Source organism: Pleurodeles waltl, chromosome 3_1 (genome assembly GCF_031143425.1).
Source record: "Pleurodeles waltl isolate 20211129_DDA chromosome 3_1, aPleWal1.hap1.20221129, whole genome shotgun sequence".
Classification (NCBI taxonomy): domain Eukaryota; kingdom Metazoa; phylum Chordata; class Amphibia; order Caudata; family Salamandridae; genus Pleurodeles; species Pleurodeles waltl.
In genome coordinates this window covers 2,001,268,062-2,001,288,437 of record NC_090440.1, presented here as the reverse complement: position 1 = coordinate 2,001,288,437, position 20,376 = coordinate 2,001,268,062, and the positions used below count along the sequence as shown (strand labels likewise).

General features: G+C 47.9%; 1 protein-coding gene across 5 annotated transcripts in view; it reads right to left on the bottom strand.

Moving 5' to 3' along the window:
• The window catches only part of BRIP1 (BRCA1 interacting DNA helicase 1), a 967,251-nt gene that overhangs the window by 429,104 nt on the left and 517,771 nt on the right, over positions 1-20,376 (bottom strand). The gene's annotated exons all lie outside the window — the stretch shown is intronic.

Here is a 20,376-nt window from a genome sequence, read left to right as displayed (position 1 = left end):
CTCTCCCTGCAAGCACTCAAGACATCGCACAAAGGGCATTGCTTACCTCCTTTATTGGGGCCATAAATCTTTTCAGGCTGCTCTGCTCCTTGAAATGCAAGGCAAGAATGCTTGCAAGACTTTTCGTTCTGTTAAAATAAAAAGAAAATACTTTTCCTGCCTTTTTTTTCCAATTTCTGTTCGGACGTTTACACAATTCGAGGTAGAGCATCTTGTCTCTCCTCAAGGACTTGTGATTTTTCTTTTTAATTGCAGCTATGGCTTTTCTTGGGACACTCAGTGAAGCAATGAAAGTACGATAAGGCACAACGTTCTATTCCTTAAGGATGAAATTTTGATAGTAAAATTATTTTTACACACCTCATGGAATGTGAATAGTACACAACCATTTTACTCTTTTCCTCCATTTGATTGTTTTGCAGAAATCAAACAATTCGATTATTCAGTAATCTACAGAGCTAGGCATGGTTTTCGACTCTCGTTAGTGTGAAACAGTACTATAAACATACATCAGTCGAGTAAACCTGCTCAAGTATTAGCAGTTTAGCAGAGCGGAGCACCTCCAGTCACTCCTTTCTTCTATTTAACAAAAGGAATCTCTAAACATATGGCCACGTTAAGCAAGACGTAAAACAGCAGCTTGACACAGAGGCAGTCATGAAAACGTCAATGCATGCAGTTTGCAAGTACGTGCATTTTACATATAAAACCAAACAAATGTTGGATTAACAGTCTGGCTCTAATGTTGCATTTCAGTGAAGAAAATATTATTAGCACAGGCTAGGGCTTACTTTTTAGTTTTTTAAACGAAATTCCCAGTGCTAAGTGGAATGTATGAGTCATATTTCTTAATAAAAAGTGAAAGCGTGCAGTTTTGTTGGCAATTATATTATTTTCTCTGCTCATTTTTATATTTAGCATTATCTCATTGTTAGGGGTGTTCATATATGTCAAATGAAGTAAGGTACAATCAGACCTTAAACTTGGAGTTGGAGGACACGCTTTCCAAACAGTGGGGTGAATGGGATGTTGACTCCCCTCCACAAGAAATGTCCCTTCTTAACTGGAGTATAACATATTTTAAGAGTAAGTCATTTTAAGTGACGTTCTTTAGGAAGGATGCGAATCTGAAGCTTTCTGTGCCATAAAAAGCAAAGGCTAGGGGCCAGCCAACATGGCCGACAGGTCGTGAAGCCCGGAGGCTCCGCGACCGCGCGTACCTTCGGACCCCTTGTCAGCCGTGTCTGGGGGGAGCCGCGGAGTAAACGGCCCCCCGGTGATGTGGTGAGCCCAAGGATGCGAGCGGGCTCGCTGCAGGGCTCCCTAGGGAGATTGCTGCCCGCACTCCCGCGGGTGGCCTGGAACACGCCTCGGCCGTGGCGGAGACCTGGCCGCCACGCACTAGGGGGGAGTCCCTGGACGAGGTGAGGGGGACCCCCAAGGTGGGATGTGAGGCCGCGGTCGGAGGAGGCGCGGCCTGAAGTGGGGAGCCCCCTTATTTTTCTTGAGCGCCCGCATGGGTGATGACGCGCACCCGCCTTTGCAGCACATTATTACTGGCGCTTGTTCAGGGGAGAAGACGAGGAGGCCCGATGCAGCGTTTTGTCCGGGAGCAGTGGCGAGGGCCCCGGCTGCCCCCCCCCCCATATGGACCCTGGGGAGGGAAGAAGACGGTAGGCCCCCGGCAGCTTGAATGTTGGGGCCAACATTTTTTGGGGGGATTGGGGCCTGTCTGTCCTCGATGTCTGACCCCAAGATGGCGACTGCTACCCATCTCTCTGGAACTTTCTTGGAGATGGCCAGCCAGGAGCATGTGTTGGAGGATTGATCCACTGGTCTTGCCTCTGGGTGCTGATTTTTGACTCTGCCTGCCACTGGCTCTTTATTTTGTGTTTGTTTTTTTATGGTGAGAGCTATGTCCTAGCAAGCTTTAACTGGTTCTAACTGAAGGAGCAGCGTTCGTCATAGGCCCGAGGATCATTAGGGGGAGTGAGAGCTACTAGGCGCTTATGCCTCAGAAGAAACCACAATCTAAGGTCTCAGATTTTTTTACGCTGACTAAAGGGGAGGCTCCTGTGTCGCAGAAACCTGGCAACATGGCACTCACTGAGGACGACCTACTGGCCTCTCTCCGCACCTTTAATCTGGAATTGCGAGAGGAGCTCACGGCTGATTTGAAGTCAGCACTGGAGGCGCTTCAATCTGATGTTACTGGCCGCCTGACCTCTCTCCAAGTGGATGTGGACTCGGTGGGGACCCGCACGTTAGACCTTGAGACCCAGGTCCAAGAGATAAAACAACAAGTAAGCCCGATGGAGCAGGAGGTTGTGCAACTTAAATCGCAACTCCAGTGATCGCTTGTTAAATCCGAGGATTTGGAAAATCGGTCTCGGTGAGACAACATTAGAGTCCGGGGGGGTGGAGAAGGGCAGTGAGGGCCCGGACTTGGAAGCGTTTGTGGTGGGCCTTTTCTAGTAACCTTTAGGCGTTAACCATCCCGAGGTGTAGATCGAAAGGGTGCACAGGGTGGGAATCAGTCCCGCCAATGAAAATAAGAGACCCCGGGATATACTGGTGAAATTGAATTCCTTTAAGGTAAAGAGCGCAGACTCCAGAGGGCGAGACGTCAAGATGTGGTGTCTTTTCAAGGTGCTCAATGTAGACTGCTTCAGGACATTGCTCCAGCCACACTGCAACGACGATTGCGCTTTCGTGGGATCACGGATGAGTTGAATGTGCAGAACATACGGTACCGGTGGACATTTCCATTTGGCATTGCCTTTGAACTTAACAACAAACCGTATCATTTTGTGGAATGCAGAGAGGCGGTGGCAGTGTTGGGTCTACAGGAGAAAGGTGGAGATAATGGCAGTGCGAGGCAGGAGACGGTGCACCTCCGGGAAACTTCCGCTGTGTCTCAGGGAGGAGATGGTTGGAGGCTGCCGAGGAGGAGGAGGGCCTCCAGGGAGTAGCCTGTGTCCCTCTTTGTAGGTGGCTCCGGGGGGAGACGATGTCCGCTTTCCAAGAGGGGCAGTGCTGGTCTATTTCAACAAGGGAGACATTTTGGTCCCAGGGGGTTTGGCAGTTTACTAATGGACAGAACATCTTTGCGACGGTGCTCTTGTCGCTCCTTCTGGGTCAATGATGAGCTTCTATATTCCAGACTTCATGAGACCTTCTGTTGGGGGCGTTTCGGGGGGGGGGGGGGGGGGGGGGGTGGGCACGGATGGACTCCCCCTCTAGATCATGGAAAGTTTGCAGAGTATTCTGCTGCCTTGTGAGAGACTCGTAGGCGTTCTGATGTTTGGTTTTGAGTTTTTCAGTTTGTTGTTTGCTTATTGTTTTTTGTCCCTATTCCTTTTGGCAAAATGGAAGGGGGGGAGGGAGGGGGTGGGGTGAGGGAGGGAACTGTGGTACAGGGGTTTTGAGATTACCTGATTGGTTAGGCATGTGCACAAGTGAGCATCCCCTAGCTCATTTGGTATAATGGTGCACTTTTTAACCTGGAACGTAAAGGGGCTGGACTCGCCAAATAATCAATCACAATTGCGGAAATTCTTTGATGATCACCAGTATGATATAGTGGCATTACAGGAAACACATCTCAAGAAAGGTGACGACCATAGGTTGCAGCATAGACACTTGCCGCAAATTGTTACGGCATCTGTGATAACAAAACACTGTGGGGTAGTCCTGGTGTTTCATAGGTCGATGTGTTTTCAGCTCTCGGAGTCACAATTGGATAAAGGGGGTAGGTATTTGTTGGTAAAGGGGACCCTGGGAGGACGGGTCTGTACGATAGCTACCCTCTATGCACCTAATAGTGTCCATTCTCCGTTCCTTTTGCACTTTTTGGATGTATTGGGGGGCTTTGCAGAGGGTGAGATAGTGCTCATGGGGGATTTTAATCTGATTTGGGATGCCTCTCAAGATACGACACACCCTCAGAGATCGCCTACTAGCAGCTTTACCAAATCCGTTAAAACGGCATTTCATAGGCTGGGTCTTTTTGACGCTTGGCACGCCTATCACCCTACTGCAAAGGACTATATCTTTTTTCCCATTCTCATAGGTCTTATTCTCGGATTGATTATGTTTTCATGAGTCTAACTCTGAGGCAGCTCCTTCGGGAGGCCACTATGCACCCGATAGTCATCTCCGACCATGTCCCGGTGGAGGTGAGCTTGGAGTGGACTATGACACACACTAGGAGGGGGCGCTGGTATTTCCCACATGTCCTAACTAGAGGCACCATGACTAGAGATGAGCTGCGGAGAGCTATCAAGAAGTTCTTTCAGAATAATTGCCCAGTGATCCCCCTCTTCCTTTCATTTAGGATGCATTCAAAGCTGTCATCATGGGCACTTGTATTTCCTTAGCGACATCATTGTATCGGCTACAAACTGAAGAGTGATTGGGCTTAAAGGAGGCACTGCAGGAAGCTGAGGGGATACATAAGCTTTCGCACCCATGGCAGTCAGAAGAAGGTAACCTCCATAAAGGGTAAACTACAGTCTATTTATATGAATAGGGCGGAGATGGCCCTGCTTCGGCTCCGGAGGTCCCACTATGATGGGGGGAACAGAATGAATCCCCTCTTGGCGAGGCAACTATGGGTTAGGCAATCCAACGGCTACATTGCGCAAATACGGGACGAAACCGGGGATTACCACTCTGAAGAGGAGAAAGCGCGAGTGTTCAGGGACTTCTATACTCGCTTGTATACCTCGGACAATCCAAGTTTGACTGCCCAGGAGAGTTTACAAGGGTAGTGGCGGTGAAGGTGACGCGTTTTTCCGGACGGACCTTTGTGCCTCGTTGCTCTAACCAGGTCAGGACCAATTTTGGAGGCTTATCAGGGCCATCCCGTCTCTACATTTGACTACCGTACCAATGTTTACTGTCCTTGCCTAACTTAGGATACTACTACTACTTACCTACATTCTGGTCATTGTTAAATTTTCCTTGGCCGTACGAGCCCAGCCTTGATAAAGTCACTTGTGTGACGAAACACGTGTTGGCTGTTTTTCTGCAAGACGAATCTTATCTACGACAAACTTTGTCTGTGAATAAACAACACTGCTGAACACCAACTTGGAAACAGCGCTTATTTCTCCGCTTCTGGATTCACACTACCAGGGATACCTTTTCCTACATACTTTGCTGGACTTTGCACCTCTGTGTGCCTTGGTCATCTTGCACTATTTGCCCAGGAGAGTTATTTAAGACATGTTCAGCTCCCGCAGGTCACTCCAGAAACTAATAAAATCTTAGAAGCTCCGTTCACTCTAGAAGAAGTAAGAGAGGCTATTGACTCCCTTTCCCTTGCACAAGGCTCTGGGTCCTGATGGCTTCTCAGTGCACTTCTATAGAACTTTCAGGGCTGAGCTTGTCCTACACTTAACTGCGCTATTTAATTTCATACGATCTGAGCACACACTCTCCCCTACTATGAGGGAAGCTCTGATCTCACTTATTCCTAAAGAAGGGAAGGATCCCCAGTTATGTGCATACTACCGGCCCATTGCCCTACTCAATCTTGATGCCAAGTTGTATACTAAAATATTGGCATGGCGATTGGAAGGAATGTTGCCGGATTTGGTACATCCAGATCAGCTGGGTTTTATCAAAGGTCGGCAAGCCCATGACAATGTGAGAAGGGCTATCCATCTAATGGAAAAGGTAGAGAAGAAGCAGGTCCCAGCTATTTTATTGGCGCTAGACACGGAGAAGGCTTTCGACCGGGTGGAATGGTCCTTTTTAGTGGCCACTCTTTGGCTCTTTGGGTGTGGGGACCAGTTCATCGCTATGGTGATGAGTAACTACTCGGACCCTCGGTCACGGATTTGTGTTAATGGAGTGAGCTTGGAATTCTTTGACTTGTCCAGGGGGACCCGGCAGGGTTGCCCGCTCTCTGTTGCTTTTTGCGCTAAGCGTGTGTAGGAAAGTACCATCTTGCCTGGCATGTTACCCCCATTTTTCACTGTATATATGTTGTTTTAGTTGTATGTGTCACTGGGACCTACCAGCCAGGGCCCCAGTGCTCATAAGTGTGCCTGAATGTGTTACCTGTGTTATGACTAACTGTCTCACTGAGGCTCTGCTAATCAGAAGCTCAGGGGTTATGCTCTCTCATTTCTTTCAAATTGTCACTAACAGGCTAGTGACCAATTTTACCAATTTACATTGGCTTACTGGAACACCCTTATAATTCCCTAGTATATGGTACTGAGGTACCCAAGGTATTGGGGTTCCAGGAGATCCCTATGGGCTGCAGCATTTCTTTTGCCACCCATAGGGAGCTCTGACAATTCTTACACAGGCCTGCCACTGCAGCCTGAGTGAAATAACGTCCATGTTATTTCACAGCCATTTTACACTGCACTTAAGTAACTTATAAATCACCTATATGTCTAACCTTTACCTGGTAAAGGTAGGGTGCTAAGTTACTTAGTGTGTGGGCACCCTGGCACTAGCCAAGGTGCCCCCACATTGTTCAGGGCCAATTCCCCGGACTTTGTGAGTGCGGGGACACCATTACATGCGTGCACTACATATAGGTCACTACCTATATGTAGCTTCACAATGGTAACTCCGAATATGGCCATGTAACATGTCTAAGATCATGGAATTGCCCCCTCTATGCCATTCTGGCATTGTTGGCACAATCCCATGATCCCACGGGTCTGTAGCACAGACCCGGGTACTGCCAAACTGCCTTTTCAGGAGTTTCACTGCAGCTGCTGCTGCTGCCAACCCCTCAGACAGGTTTCTGCCCTCCTGGGGTCCAGCCAGGCTTGGCCCAAGAAGGCAGAACAAAGGACTTCCTCAGAGAGAGGGTGTTACACCCTCTCCCTTTGGAAAATGGTGTGAAGGCAGGGGAGGAGTAGCCTCCCCCAGCCTCTGGAAATGCTTTCATGGGCACACATGGTGCCCATTTCTGCATAAGCTAGTCTACACCGGTTCAGGGACCCCTCAGCCCTGCTCTGGCGCGAAACTGGACAAAGGAAAGGGGAGTGACCACTCCCCTGACCTGCACCTCCCCTGGGAGGTGCCCAGAGCTCCTCCAGTGTGCTCCAGACCTCTGCCATCTTGGAAACAGAGGTGCTGCTGGCACACTGGACTGCTCTGAGTGGCCAGTGCCAGCAGGTGACGTCAGAGACTCCTTCTGATAGGCTCCTTCAGGTGTTGCTAGCCTATCCTCTCTCCTAGGTAGCCAAACCCTATTTTCTGGCTATTTAGGGTCTCTGCTTTGGGGAATTCTTTAGATAACGAATGCAAGAGCTCATCCGAGTTCCTCTGCATCTCTCTCTTCACCTTCTGCCAAGGAATCGACTGCTGACCGCGCTGGAAGCCTGCAAAACTGCAACAAAGTAGCAAAGACGACTACTGCAACTCTGTAACGCTGATCCTGCCGCCTTCTCAACTGTTTTCCTGGTGGTGCATGCTGTGGGGGTAGTCTGCCTCCTCTCTGCACTAGAAGCTCCGAAGAAATCTCCCGTGGGTCGACGGAATCGTCCCCCTGCAACCGCAGGCACCAAAGAACTGCATCACCGGTACCCTGGGTCTCCTCTCAGCACGACGAGCGAGGTCCCTTGAATCCAGCAACTCTGTCCAAGTGACTCCCACAGTCCAGTGACTCTTCAGTCCAAGTTTGGTGGAGGTAAGTCCTTGCCTCCCCACGCCAGACTGCATTGCTGGGAACCGTGACTTTTGCAGCTACTCCGGCCTCCGTGCACTTCCGGCGGAAATCCTTTGTGCACAGTCCAGCCTGGGTCCACGGCACTCTAACCTGCATTGCTCGACCTCCTAAGTTGTCCTCCGGCAACTTCGGGTGAGCACCGTTTCACTCCACTTCGTAGTGGCTGTTCCGGCACTTCTGCGGGTGCTGCCTGCTTCTGAGAGGGCTCCTTGTATTGCTCGACGCCCCCTCTGTCCCCAGACGCAATTGGCGACATCCTGGTCCCTCCTGGGCCACAGCAGCATCCAAAAACCCTAACCGCACGATTTGCAGTTAGCAAGGCTTGTTGGCGGTCTTTCTTCAGGAAAACACTTCTGCACGACTCTCCACGGCGTGAGGGATCCGTCCTCCAAAGGGGAAGTTCCTAGCCCTAGTCGTTCCTGCAGAATCTTCAGCTTCTACTGTCCAGTAGCAGCTTCTTTGCACCCACAGCTGGCATTTCCTGGGCATCTGCCCATCTCTGACTTGCTTGTGACTTTTGGACTTGGTCCCCTTGTTCCACAGGTACCCTCGTTTGGAAATCCATCGTTGTTGCATTGCTGATTTGTGTCTTTCCTGCAGAATTCCCCTATCACGACTTCTATGTCCTTTGGGGAACTTTAGTGCACTTTGCACTCACTTTTCAGGGTCTTGGGGTGGGCTATTTTTCAAACCCTAACTGTTTTCTTACAGTCCCAGCGACCCTCTACAAGGTCACATAGGTTTGGGGTCCATTCGTGGTTCGCATTCCACTTTTGGAGTATATGGTTTGTGTTGCCCCTATCCCTATGTGTCCCCATTGCATCCTATTGTAACTATACATTGTTTGCACTGTTTTCTAATACTATTACTGCATATTTTGGTATTGTGTACATATATCTTGTGTATATTTGCTATCCTCATACTGAGGGTACTCACTGAGATACTTTTGGCATATTGTCATAAAAATAAAGTACCTTTATTTTTAGTATATCTGTGTATTGTGTTTTCTTATGATATTGTGCATATGACACTTGTGGTACTGTAGGAGCTTCACTCGTCTCCTAGTTCAGCCTAAGCTGCTCTGCTAAGCTACCATTATCTATCAGCCTAAGCTGCTAGACACCCTATACACTAATAAGGGATACCTGGGCCTGGTGCAAGGTGTAAGTACCCCTTGGTACTCACTACAAGCCAGTCCAGCCTCCTACAGCGTGGAACCCCTGGCAGCGTGGATAATGGCAGACCCGAGTGTTCAGGGTATTCAATTTGGTTCGGATCAACACAAGATTTCTCTGTTTGCGGATGACGTTCTCCTTTATATCACTAATCCGCACCAAACTGTTCGCGCAATATTAGAAGAACTGAGTCTCTTTGAGCAGGCAGTGGACTTTAAAGTGAATAAAGGGAAATCCTATATCCTTAATTTAATGGTGCCTGCTGCAGAAATGAGTGTGGTAGCCTCCTCTTCTCCATTTGCTCTGGCTGAGAAGGACATCTTGTACCTGGGAGTTCGGCTCACTCCTAGGGTGTCAGACCTCTTTAAGGCAAATTTTCCGCCATCCCTTAAGACACTGTGTACTGATTTTAGGAGATGTTCCATCCTGTGGCACTCTTGGCTGGGCCGCATTAATACTATTAAGATGACGGTTCTTCCGTGGCTGTTATACTTGTTCCAAATCCTATCTATTGATATTCCCCAAGATTATTTTACTGAACTACGCCAGGTGTGTACTCAGTTTTTTTGCCAGAACACAAGAGCTCGGCTCTCTAACAAATTGCTAACGCGGGCTTGCTCTCCTGGATTTTTTACTATATTACAGAGCAGCTCAACTCCGGGTTATCACGGAGTGGTCTCTTCGGTAATCAGATAAACTGTGGTTGCATATGGATAGGGTGGTGACAGGGAGGACATTGTAGAATGTGTTGTGGAAACCTAGGGAGGAGCGTCCGAAAAATGCATATCTTAGCACCCCCACGGCTACTACCCTTAAGGTGTGGTACAAGGTGACACATGCCCTCCGCCTCACGACCTTCCCCTCACCACATACCCCAATTCATTTTAATGTGGCCTTCCCTCCTGGAGCCACAATGGGACCCTTTCATAGGTGGAGGGAGGGGGGTGTCTTACGATTTCTGATCTCTTCCATGGGGATCAGGTGCGCACCTTCGAAAATTGCTGTAGGGACTTCCATCTTCCCAGCTTCGAGCGCTTCCATTATAATCAGTTACTCCATTGGGTTACTCAGCCTCATATGAGAGAGGCGGCCACCAGGGAGCTTCTTCCTATTGAGAGATTTGTTCAACAGGGGAGATTGAAGCGGGGCAGCATTTCCACAATATACAAATTATTGTTATCAGCACAACAACAGTATGTTCCATGTCATATGGAGTTTTGGGAGTGGACGCTGGATGGCCCAGTTGAGGAAGGACTCTGGGCACGATTATTTCAGGATATAGTCAAATATAATCACTCTATGGGGACCAGGGCAGCTCATTATAAACTTCTTTATAATTGGTATCTGTACCCGGAGAAGCTTAAGAAACTCTTTCCTCAGACATCTGATAGATGTTGGCGTGGGTGCGGGATGTTGGGAGATTTCAGGCACATATGTTGGGACTGTTCCGTTATTAAGCCCTTTTGGAAAGAAATCCTGTCACATCTAAAAGAGATTCTAGGGTACCCTATTCCTACATCACCGGCCCATGTTTTGTTGGGTCTGCGTGCTCCTGAGCTGCAACATCAAACACACGGCGAGCGATCTATCCTTTGGTTGGCATTGGGGGCAGCTAAGACTGTCCTTGCATCATACTGGAAGAAAAAAGATTCGCCCCTGTTGACATTGTGGTATGCCAGACTCTGGCGGGGGCTTGCTATGGAGCGCTTAGCAGACAAGTTGGATAATTTGCAAAGAAGTTTTGACTATATTTGGGATCCCCTGGTAAGGTTCCTGTCCAAGGGCGACCTGCTCACTACCTGTAGTCCACGTCTTAGGGCACTGCATCTTTTCCACGTATAGGGTCCAGTGCAGGTGGGGCTATTCAGGGGAGGAATGGGGGAGATGTGTCTTGGGGCCCTCAGTACACTTATCCTTCTGGACCCTAAACCCCGCTTATATAACATACATGGCAGGAATACAGGACACAAAGAGTTGATGTTAGTTTTTTATGTTATGGCTGTTCATTTTTTCCTTTTCTTATGGATTGGTAAATGTGTATTCTCTCCTTCTGAGGGTGCCTTCAGCAGTAGCTGATGTGGGGGGTATGCAGGGGGGTGTGGTAAGCATTAATTATATTGTACTTTTGTTCCCCATAAGAATGGAGATGTTTTCCCTCTTTGACAGTGGGAGGTTGAGCAAATTGTGGCATCCTGTCGGAGATTTTGGTGTGATCTGATGTATTATGTCAATGTTTCTTAAAGGATAACTGTCAATACAAACAATTTCATTAAAAAAAAGCAAAGGCTATATATACAAAGCATTTTTGCATTCACAGAATACGAACATTTGCAACCACAAAAATATTTTTATGTATGTGTGAAGCACAAATTATGATTCTGTAACATGTTCTCGAACTGTAATTTGTGTTTGTGACCAGATATTGAATCAGTATTTGTGAGAGCCATGTTTAGGGTGTCCTTTCCAAATGCTGATTCAGTATGAAATGTGTTAGTTTTTGTAACCAAAATCCAGGTGCAAAACATTAATATTAATCCATTTGCAAATGAGGGACCCCTTCCACTTCGTGAATGTGACAAAAACATTTTTAAGAGTAAGGAGTAGTCCCATAGACCACTGCCTACTCTTAAAAACAGTTATTTAAACTTTTCAAAAACACTTTATTTCAAAACCAATCACAGACATGGCGGTCTGCCAACTTCAGCAGGTCATCTCCTCTGTGATGGTTGTGAATCGTAGAGAGTCACAATTTGTGACCTACCTCATTAATATTCATGAAGTAGGTCGAATTGCAAACCACTACAATTCGGGTTTTTGCAAACTGACCTATTATACAGGTCAGCTGCAAAAACAGAAAGGATTTGGTAAAAGTTGGTGTGCAATTTGTGATCAATTTAACCAAATCCATTCTTTATACACCTGCCCCTTAATCTGCTCATCTCTTGCGAGACTGAAACAAGATTAGTTTGTTTGGTATTTGGAAAGGGTGGGCTAGTGTCCTACCAATGAGTTCTAGGCTTTGTTTGCATTAGAATGTTGGTTGATGGGTATCCCCTTTGTTAGAGACTGTAAGGGGTTGGATCTTCCTGCCTTCCAACATCCGCCTGTATCTGTTCAGAGAGTCTGTGTTTTTAGCTCAATGTACAGATCAGTGTCTCTTTGCCCAAGTGTGATGTGTCAGTGTTTCTCAGGGCTAATCAGGGTCTTCCTATCAAAATTAAGCATATCCGTGAGTGCTTTCTGTGCCCCATTTTCAGTGCACACCATGCCTCAATGTTCTGTTATTAGTGGCAGTGTATTCTGAATGAACATGAACAATCTAATTGTTATTATTTTCAGGTCGAGCATGCAAGCACTTTGACCTGTTGTAAGTATTGTGGGCTTTTAACCACACCCATCACTTTCACTCGTTCGTGGGCTTGCCTTTCAAAAATCCTTTATTATCATTGGTAAATGCTTTACATTTGTCCCTCCTTGGGGCAGTTTGTTACCGCCTTGGACACCGACCCTACTACATGGATAATTGTGGGTTTTCTGATATGTTTGACTGAATCGGCTCGCTTATGTCAACTGTTACACTTTTCATTTTCAATTTATGTGGCAAGAAATGTCCAGTTAGGAATTTACAACTCCAACAGCTCTAATTCGAGCAAACGTGAGACCCAGTGAATTGCAAAGGCAGATATAGTGCAAACAGGGGTACCATTGAGAAGGGAGTAGTCTTCCTTTTCCAATGGTGCCCCTCTGCAAAATATTCCTCCTCGGGAATCGTGACTGGACTCACGATAACCACAGCAGGAATTCGGCACTAGTGTGTGTTATTTGGGGCCCCTGGCATATGGTCCATGATTTCTTTGTAATCCTGTTCTGAAAGCACCCTGTAGTTCACGGCCAAAGAAGGATTTGCGGTCTAATTATCACCTGTACAGTTATCTTTGTTGCTTTCTAATGTTTTATGATTGTAGTCTGGGTTGCCTTTTGGATGTGTGTGTGTGTGTGTTTCTATTTGAAGTATTTTTTTTAAAAAAATTCTTTATATGTTCTCCAAATTCCCGTTTTCCTGGACCAGTCTGGCCTACGCTTTCATTTATTTGTACCACTGACATTCTAGCTGATTTAGCCGTTTGCTGAATCTTTTCAAAACTTTTGCAACCGACCTTCACCTGCCCTGTAGTGCATTCTTAGTATCTGCTCACACACACTCACACTTTTCACTATTCGCAGCATGTACACATTTCTACCAGTTCCTCTGCATCCTGCCTAGCACACGGTATTGCGGAATATTTTTTTCCTAAACAAAACAGACAAAGCCTCACTCACACTGGATAACTGACGCAGAGGCCTTAAGTCAAATAATGAAGGAATTATCTGAGGTCAGATCAGATACTAACACTGCATCCAGGCTGGGGATTATGGATCTCAGTCTGGAAGTGCTTTTTCAAATGGTGGCGCTCCATCAGAGGATGATGACTCCTCTTCAAGTGAATGTGAACAGCATGGCCACGCCACATACCCAGGCAGACATAATGTCCCTTCACAAGTAATATTGGTGCCACAGAGGGACTGGAAGTGAAGTACAATCCAGAACACATAAGTGTGCTGCGCAGAGCAAAAGGGTCTTCATCTGGCAACCCCACACCGCCCCAATAACTTCCAGGTTACAATTCCTTCTTTCACTGGAAATGCTGGCTCTGACGTTGATATAGCAATTGTGTTACCGATTGATTAATTACAATTTTTTGTGGATGGCCCATTTATTGAGAAAAATATGCAGCAAAGCCAAACAAATTTTCGTGCTAAACATTTTTGATGGAGGTTGGAGGCACCACGTGCCACGGCATACATGAGGACTCTCACATCACTTTTCATGGGAATATTGTGCAAACCATAAGTACAGTCTACTGGTCTCTTCTCCCTGTAAGGGCAACACACAGCTTTTCAGCTCACATAAGCTGAGACAATTCTGCAATGTATGCTGCATTACAATGATACTTTTGCAGCACTGCCAAAGAACCATCTAGGTCATGACAGATTGTTCAAAATTCCCAGTCAAGAACATTTCTCAGCAAAGTTTCCCGGGATTCAAAGTACAGGGCATCATTTAGCAGGTGATGAGTCTTTGCTCTCTTAAAAAGGGTAGTTGCTAATAAGGCAGTATGTATCAAGTGTGAAAGTTTAGAAAGGCATTGTTGTTTATATGCGCTGCAAGATTTCTACTGGTTAAGTATACAGCCTGATGTATACTGGGAAGGACTCCTGTACTTACCCTGTTTGTTGTCCTTCCTCGTTAAGAACTAATGACAAGATTGTGTGTGACCTTGTTAAATCACTCTTTTATATGGACACTTTCTATACAGGAATAAAACTGCTCAAAGAGTTGGCACTGTGGATTGCGAAAAACATTTGCTTGAGCAATACCCCCTTTGCGCACCGTCAGGTGGCTCGATCCAGTTCTACGTGGCGTCAGCAGCATCGGATGGGACGTCGTAGTCACCTCGTGTCAAATCTAGGGCCTTGAAAAGGAATCTCCTTGACCCTAGAAAATTAGTCCGCAGAGCAGGGAGGCTAGTCTCTACTAGCTATTGCGTTACCAAAGGTAAGTAACTTATTCATCGGATAGAGACTTCTAGCTGCAGAGACCCAAGCCATAGCTTCCTGGTGGTGGGCTGCGAACAAAAGCTTTTCTTTGGACTAGAAAGTCCTGCCGGACCGAACGGGTGAAATGCCCATCCCTGCGGACCTGAATGTCCGGGCAGTAGTGTTTGGCAAACATGTGCAAGGATGCCCACTTTGCTGCCTGACAGATGTCCAGGACTGGGACTCCACAAGCTAAGGCTGTATTGGCAGCTTCTACCTTGGTGGAATGGGCTCATAAGCCCTCAGGAGGCTACTTTTTAGCCAGAGCGTAACAGATTTTTATACAGAGAACGACCCAGCGCGCAATAGTTTGTTTTTGTACTGCCCGACCTTTCTTTACACTCACATATCCCACAAAGAGTTGGTCGTCTACCCGGAACTCTTTTGTGGGGTCAAGATAGAACAATAACGCTCTTTTTGGGTCCAGTCCAGGGAGTCGCTCCTCTTCTTAAAAGAGATGCAGGGTGCAAAGAAAGTGGGCATGGTGACAGTCTGTCCTAAATGAAATAAAGTCACTGCCTTTGGGAGGAAAGAGGCACGAGTGTAAAGCACCACTCTGTCTGGAAACACTGTGAGATATGGTGGTTTGGATTACAAGGCCTGCAGTTCACTCACTTCAGGACCCTGTGAAGCATAATGATGGGCGAAGGGGGAAACATAAGTACAAGCCCCTTTAGAAACATATTTATAATAGCGAACTTAAACAATGAGGGTTGGTCAGGCAGTCGCAGGAAAGTGGATAAAGCAAACAGAGAGCCCTTAAGAGTGCCCACAGCAGAGTCCTACTGGCAAGCGACTAAAAAGAAGAACATCAGAGAGAAAAGCAGAAAGAGGATCTAAAGACTTCTCTATACAATTTTTTACAAATCTTTGCCAACGGCAGGTGTATACTGTTTTTATGGAGGAACGCCTGGCTGCTAAAATAACATTACAGACTTCAGGAGGAAGGTCAAAAGCGGGCAAATGTCGCCACTCAATCTCCACCCATGAAGACACAGAGTCGACAGGTTCTGGTGGAGAACCCTCCCCTGCTCCTGCGGCACAGGATCCTTCCGAACGGGCAGCCAGATTGGAGGATTGATGCTCATCTTCCTCTTCAGAAGCTCGGAATACCACTCTCTTCTTGCCCAGTCCGGAGCCACAAGGTTTACTTGGACCCAGTCATTCTTGATCGTCTTGAGAACTCTGGGAAGGAGCTGTATGGGCGGAAAGGCGTGCAGTATGCCTGAGCTCTACTTGTAATGAAAAGAGTCACCAAGCGATTGCTGCCTTGGAAACTCCAACATGCAATACTGCTGAAATTGCGCACTCTTTTCAAAGGCGAACAAATCTAACCAAGACTCTCCCCACTGCAGAAAGAGTCCTTGCACCACCTCTGAATGGAAACACTACTGTTGATCTGCTAGGCATCGACGGCTGAGTTTGTCCACCCTGGCGTTCAGAGAACCTGCCAGGTATTGAACCACCAGGGTTATGCTCTGCTGTTCCAGCCATGTTTAGAGACACAGGGACTCTTGACAAAGGGTCCATGACCCCACCCTGCTCGTTGCAGTACCACATAACGGTGTTGTTGTCCATGAACACCTGTACTAACTTCCCTTTGACAGAGGGAAGAAATGCCTTCAATGCTAGTCAGATTGCTCAACGCCCCAACCAATTGATGTTGCGGCCAGATTCCACCGTAGACCAGAGACCTTTGATCTCCACCTCTCCCAGATGGCTGCCCCATCCCAGAAAAGATGCATCTGTCACTACTGTGAGGTCTGGTTGGGAAAGGAAGAGGAGTCTGCCGCTGACCCAATACCGGTTCGTCATCCACCACTGCAGGTCTTTTGCAGTTCCCACCGAGATCTGGAGAGATTTTCCTGATGCTACGCCCACTGGAACTTCAGGTCCCACTGCAGAATGCACATATGCCATCTGGCATGATTTACTAGCAGGATGCAGGAAGCCATGAAGCCCAGAGTCAGTCTCACTGAAACCCAGGATAGAGGCTGAAACATCGGTCTCATAGCTTGAATATCCTGGTCTTGCTACTCTGGAGGATAAGCCCAAAACTGCAGCATGTCCAGAACAGCTCCTATGAAAGACAGCATCTGAGAGGGAGTCAGGTGTGATCTTGGCACATTTATAGTAAAAACCCAGCGAATGCAGAAGGTTCGCCATAGTCTGGAGGCGGGAGACGACAGCCTGGGGCGAGCCAGCCTTCAACAGCCAATCGTCAAGGTAGGGGAAGCCTGAAACCCCCAACCTGAGTTTCAACCACCTCCATTACCTTAGTGAACACTCAAGGGGCAGTGATAAGGCCAAATGGCAGCACATTGAACTGAAAGTGCTTGTGGCATACCTTGAACTGTAGGTAACACCTGTAGGCAGGCAAGATGGGAATATGAACATTTGCATCCTTTAAGTCAAGAGCTATCAACCAGTCTTCTAGATCTAGGGCAGGCAAGACCTGAGCCAACGTGAGCATCTTGAACTTCTCCTTCTTGAGGAAGAGATTTATGGTCCATAGGTCTAGAGTAGGGTGAAGACCCTTGTCCTTTCGGGGTATCAGAAAGTAGCTAGAATAACAACTGCTTCCATCTTATGGTATCGGGACCCTTTCTATGGCCCCTTTGGCCAAAAAAACCATAACTTCCTCTCGAGCAAAGACAGGTGATCCTTCACCAGCTGTTCAAATGTTGGTAGTATTGGGGGAGAAAGGACTGGAAAGGCAGGGCATAGCCCTTCCGAATGATCTGCAGTACAGAATGTAATGGACTGCCAGTGGAGGAGATGATGTTAAATTCTCCTTCCAACTGGGCAAGCATTGTCCTTCAGAAAAACTAGGAGGGCTTTGAGGTTGCAACTACTGGGGGCGGATGACTTGTGGCATCCAGACCCTCTAGGTTGGAAGACCCCGTGCTCACATCCTCGCATAGCTTGGGGAGCTTCTGTAAGACAGTAGCTGGCAGACTGGTGCAGTGGTATACCCCTTCTATGGTCAAGTAAGAGGCAAATGGCAGACAACGGACGAGGGTTTGCCAAGAGGCCCAAGGACTTGGCCGTAGCCCAAGAGTCCTAAAAAGTGCGCTCACTCGAAGTATGCCTTCTCGCCAAACGAGCAAGTCCTGTCAAAGGGCATGCCCATAAGGTTTGCCTGGACATCCCCCAAAAAGCCAGATGTTGTCAGCCAGGCGTGGCGCTTTAAGGCCAGTGTCGATGAAACCATTCTGCCCAGCTAGTCAGTCGTATCCAGGCCACACCGAATGGTAAACTGCGCTACGCCCCTCTCATCTTTCACCACTTGGGAGATGACAGCCCGGGCCTCCTCCGAGACCTATGGCAGCACTTGCTCAACCATATCCCAGAAACGGCCCAATAAGCATGAGGTGTTCACCAGCCTCAATACCAGGCTGGTGGAAGAAAACTGCTTCGTCCCAAGCTAGTCCAGCCTCTAGGATTCCCTGTCCGGGAGAGCGGGGTGGGGTGTTGGTTGAGGAAACTAGGGTCGCCCGGTGGAAGACGATGGTGGCAGGCAATCATCCTATTTACTGGAGCCCCTGTGCTGGGCTTGGACCAAGCTCCCAGCAGGACATCAACAAGTACCTCATTAAAGGGCCGGAGGGGTTTAGAAGTCGAAGCCAGAGGCTGAAGATCTTCAGTCAAGAGGTTTGTCTTGACAGCCCCCAAAGAAAGTTTCGAGGTCAAGGACCTCCACTGCCCTATGCACCACCACTGCATAGAAATCTCCCTCCTCCATAGCGACAGTGGGGGGACTGAGCAAGCCAGTATCTGGAGAGGTGTCCAGTCCACTGGCCTCTCCTAGTTCCTCATACCAGTCCATTGACTTCTCTAATTGGTGTTCTCAAGGGTCTAGTGACCCCCCCCAGTCTTCTTCCATGCCTGGCTGCAGAAAATGAGGCTCATACAACAATCTGAAACTTGTGGGTGCCGTTGGCGCTGGAATCGGTGTCATGCAACGATATTCCAGATCTTCCAGAATCATAATAGAGCTGGAGCAGCCAGCGGCGCCAGGAACATCAGCATCATGAAGGGCGCTGGAAAAGGTTGCGTGGGTATGACTGGCACCGGTCTGGAGTTGGATCCGTGAGACTCCATCGGAGCCGAAGATGAAGCCGCCAGCGCAGAACCTGATGGGGCCTCCTCCTCGAAGGTGCTCCGGAGGGGTCAGCATGCTCAATATAGGGGGCATGGCCTAGTAAAAGTCCTTGACTTGAGTGGGGGTTGCTGCAGCTCCCGGAAATGGAGGGAGGCGCGGAGGTAGACCTGGCATCGATTCCACGAAGCTGTGCCTCGAACGCCAATGTTCCAAAGACGTTGCTTTGGCCGATGGACGTGGCGAAGTCAAAGTCCGTTTAGAGTTCTTCTTTTTCTTGTGCCTCTTTCCTGAGTGTCCTGAGGTCCTTGAATGGGAAGAAAAGGACTTGGGGCTCCTGGAGCCGTCCCGCAACCTTCTCCTCGACTTGCACCATGACCTCCTAGAAGTCGTACCAGATGACCGCGGCTGCCGGGCCAGAAGCAACTTTAGGAACCACTCCCTCAAAGCCTTTGGCGCCATGGCCCAGCAGTCCGAGCACAACTTGGGAGCTGTGGTCACGCTCCAGATACCATAGGCAAACTAGGTGAGGGCCTGTAACCAACATGGCATTGTGACAGGCGCCAGACAGCTTAAACCCTACCTTCCTAGATGTCATTCTTGACACACACACAAAAACTCTTTGACAAAACTTAAAATAAAAACCGGTCAAAAAGCCACAAAGGGATAGCTCTCTCCAGGTCTCTGTTAGCTGTTGCTGAAAGAAAAGAACTGACATCAGCACGTCTGGGTGGAGCCTACATAGGTGACCGCAACGTCACATCCGATGACAACATGCGGAACTGAACGGAGCCACCCAACGCGCAAGAGAAAAAGTTTCCGGATCCAGTCTGACTCCTGGGAAATTCAAAGGTAAGAAATCTGCAGCTAGAAGTCTGTATCAGATAAGGTACTTAAGAAAGGTTACCTTTTATCTGTTTAAAACCTCTAGAGGCCTTTCTGTAAGTATTCAATCACCACCTGACACCTTAATGGTTCCTCTGTGGTGAGGTGGGAACTGCTCCCAGGACAGGGACAATGGCTGTTGGTTGTGGGGAGGTGTTGTCTTTCCCTTGACACGTTGGCCTGAGGGCTATGCCCAAACCCTGGGAGCACTTCAAAGAGCTGCCTCAGAACTGGTGCCCTCCAGCTGTGGGAAAGTGAGCATCCTCTTTGACATTAGCATGTCACATCCTGCTCGACAGGTCTGCTTTGTTTTTATGCATAACATTTAGGGCACACTTCAAAGAAGGAAAGCAGAATGACAAAACACTTTGTTTTTATACACTATTTAGTTGCTGAAAGCTTAGCTTTGATTTTACCAGCATTCTATTTCTGAGTTTATAGAGTGTACAGGGGCTGCCTAAAACGAGATGTGGGAGGACACTAGGATTACAATAGTACACACAGAGAGACCCCTCCCCATTCCCCAGAGCCAATGCTTAGTGTGGCCAAGGATTTTGGCAATCTTGAAAATGGCCAAAGCGGGTTGTGTTAGCCCCAGGAACCTTTACCCCATTGGTTAGGGAATCCCTAAGGGTCATTCACACCACGTTTTGTGCCATGCATAAAAGGTGACACCTCCAGGCACCCACTTCAAAAAATACCTGGACATGGAACATCAGAAAAGAACGGACCTGCTGCCTGAAGCCTAAGAACAGCTGAGAAGTCTGGAACTGCTCTGGCTCTTGTACCCAGGACTAAGAAACTGACTCCAAGGGTCATAAGGCTGACTTCTTTTAATGCTACAGGGATACAGCAGACTACAAGAGGCCTTTTCC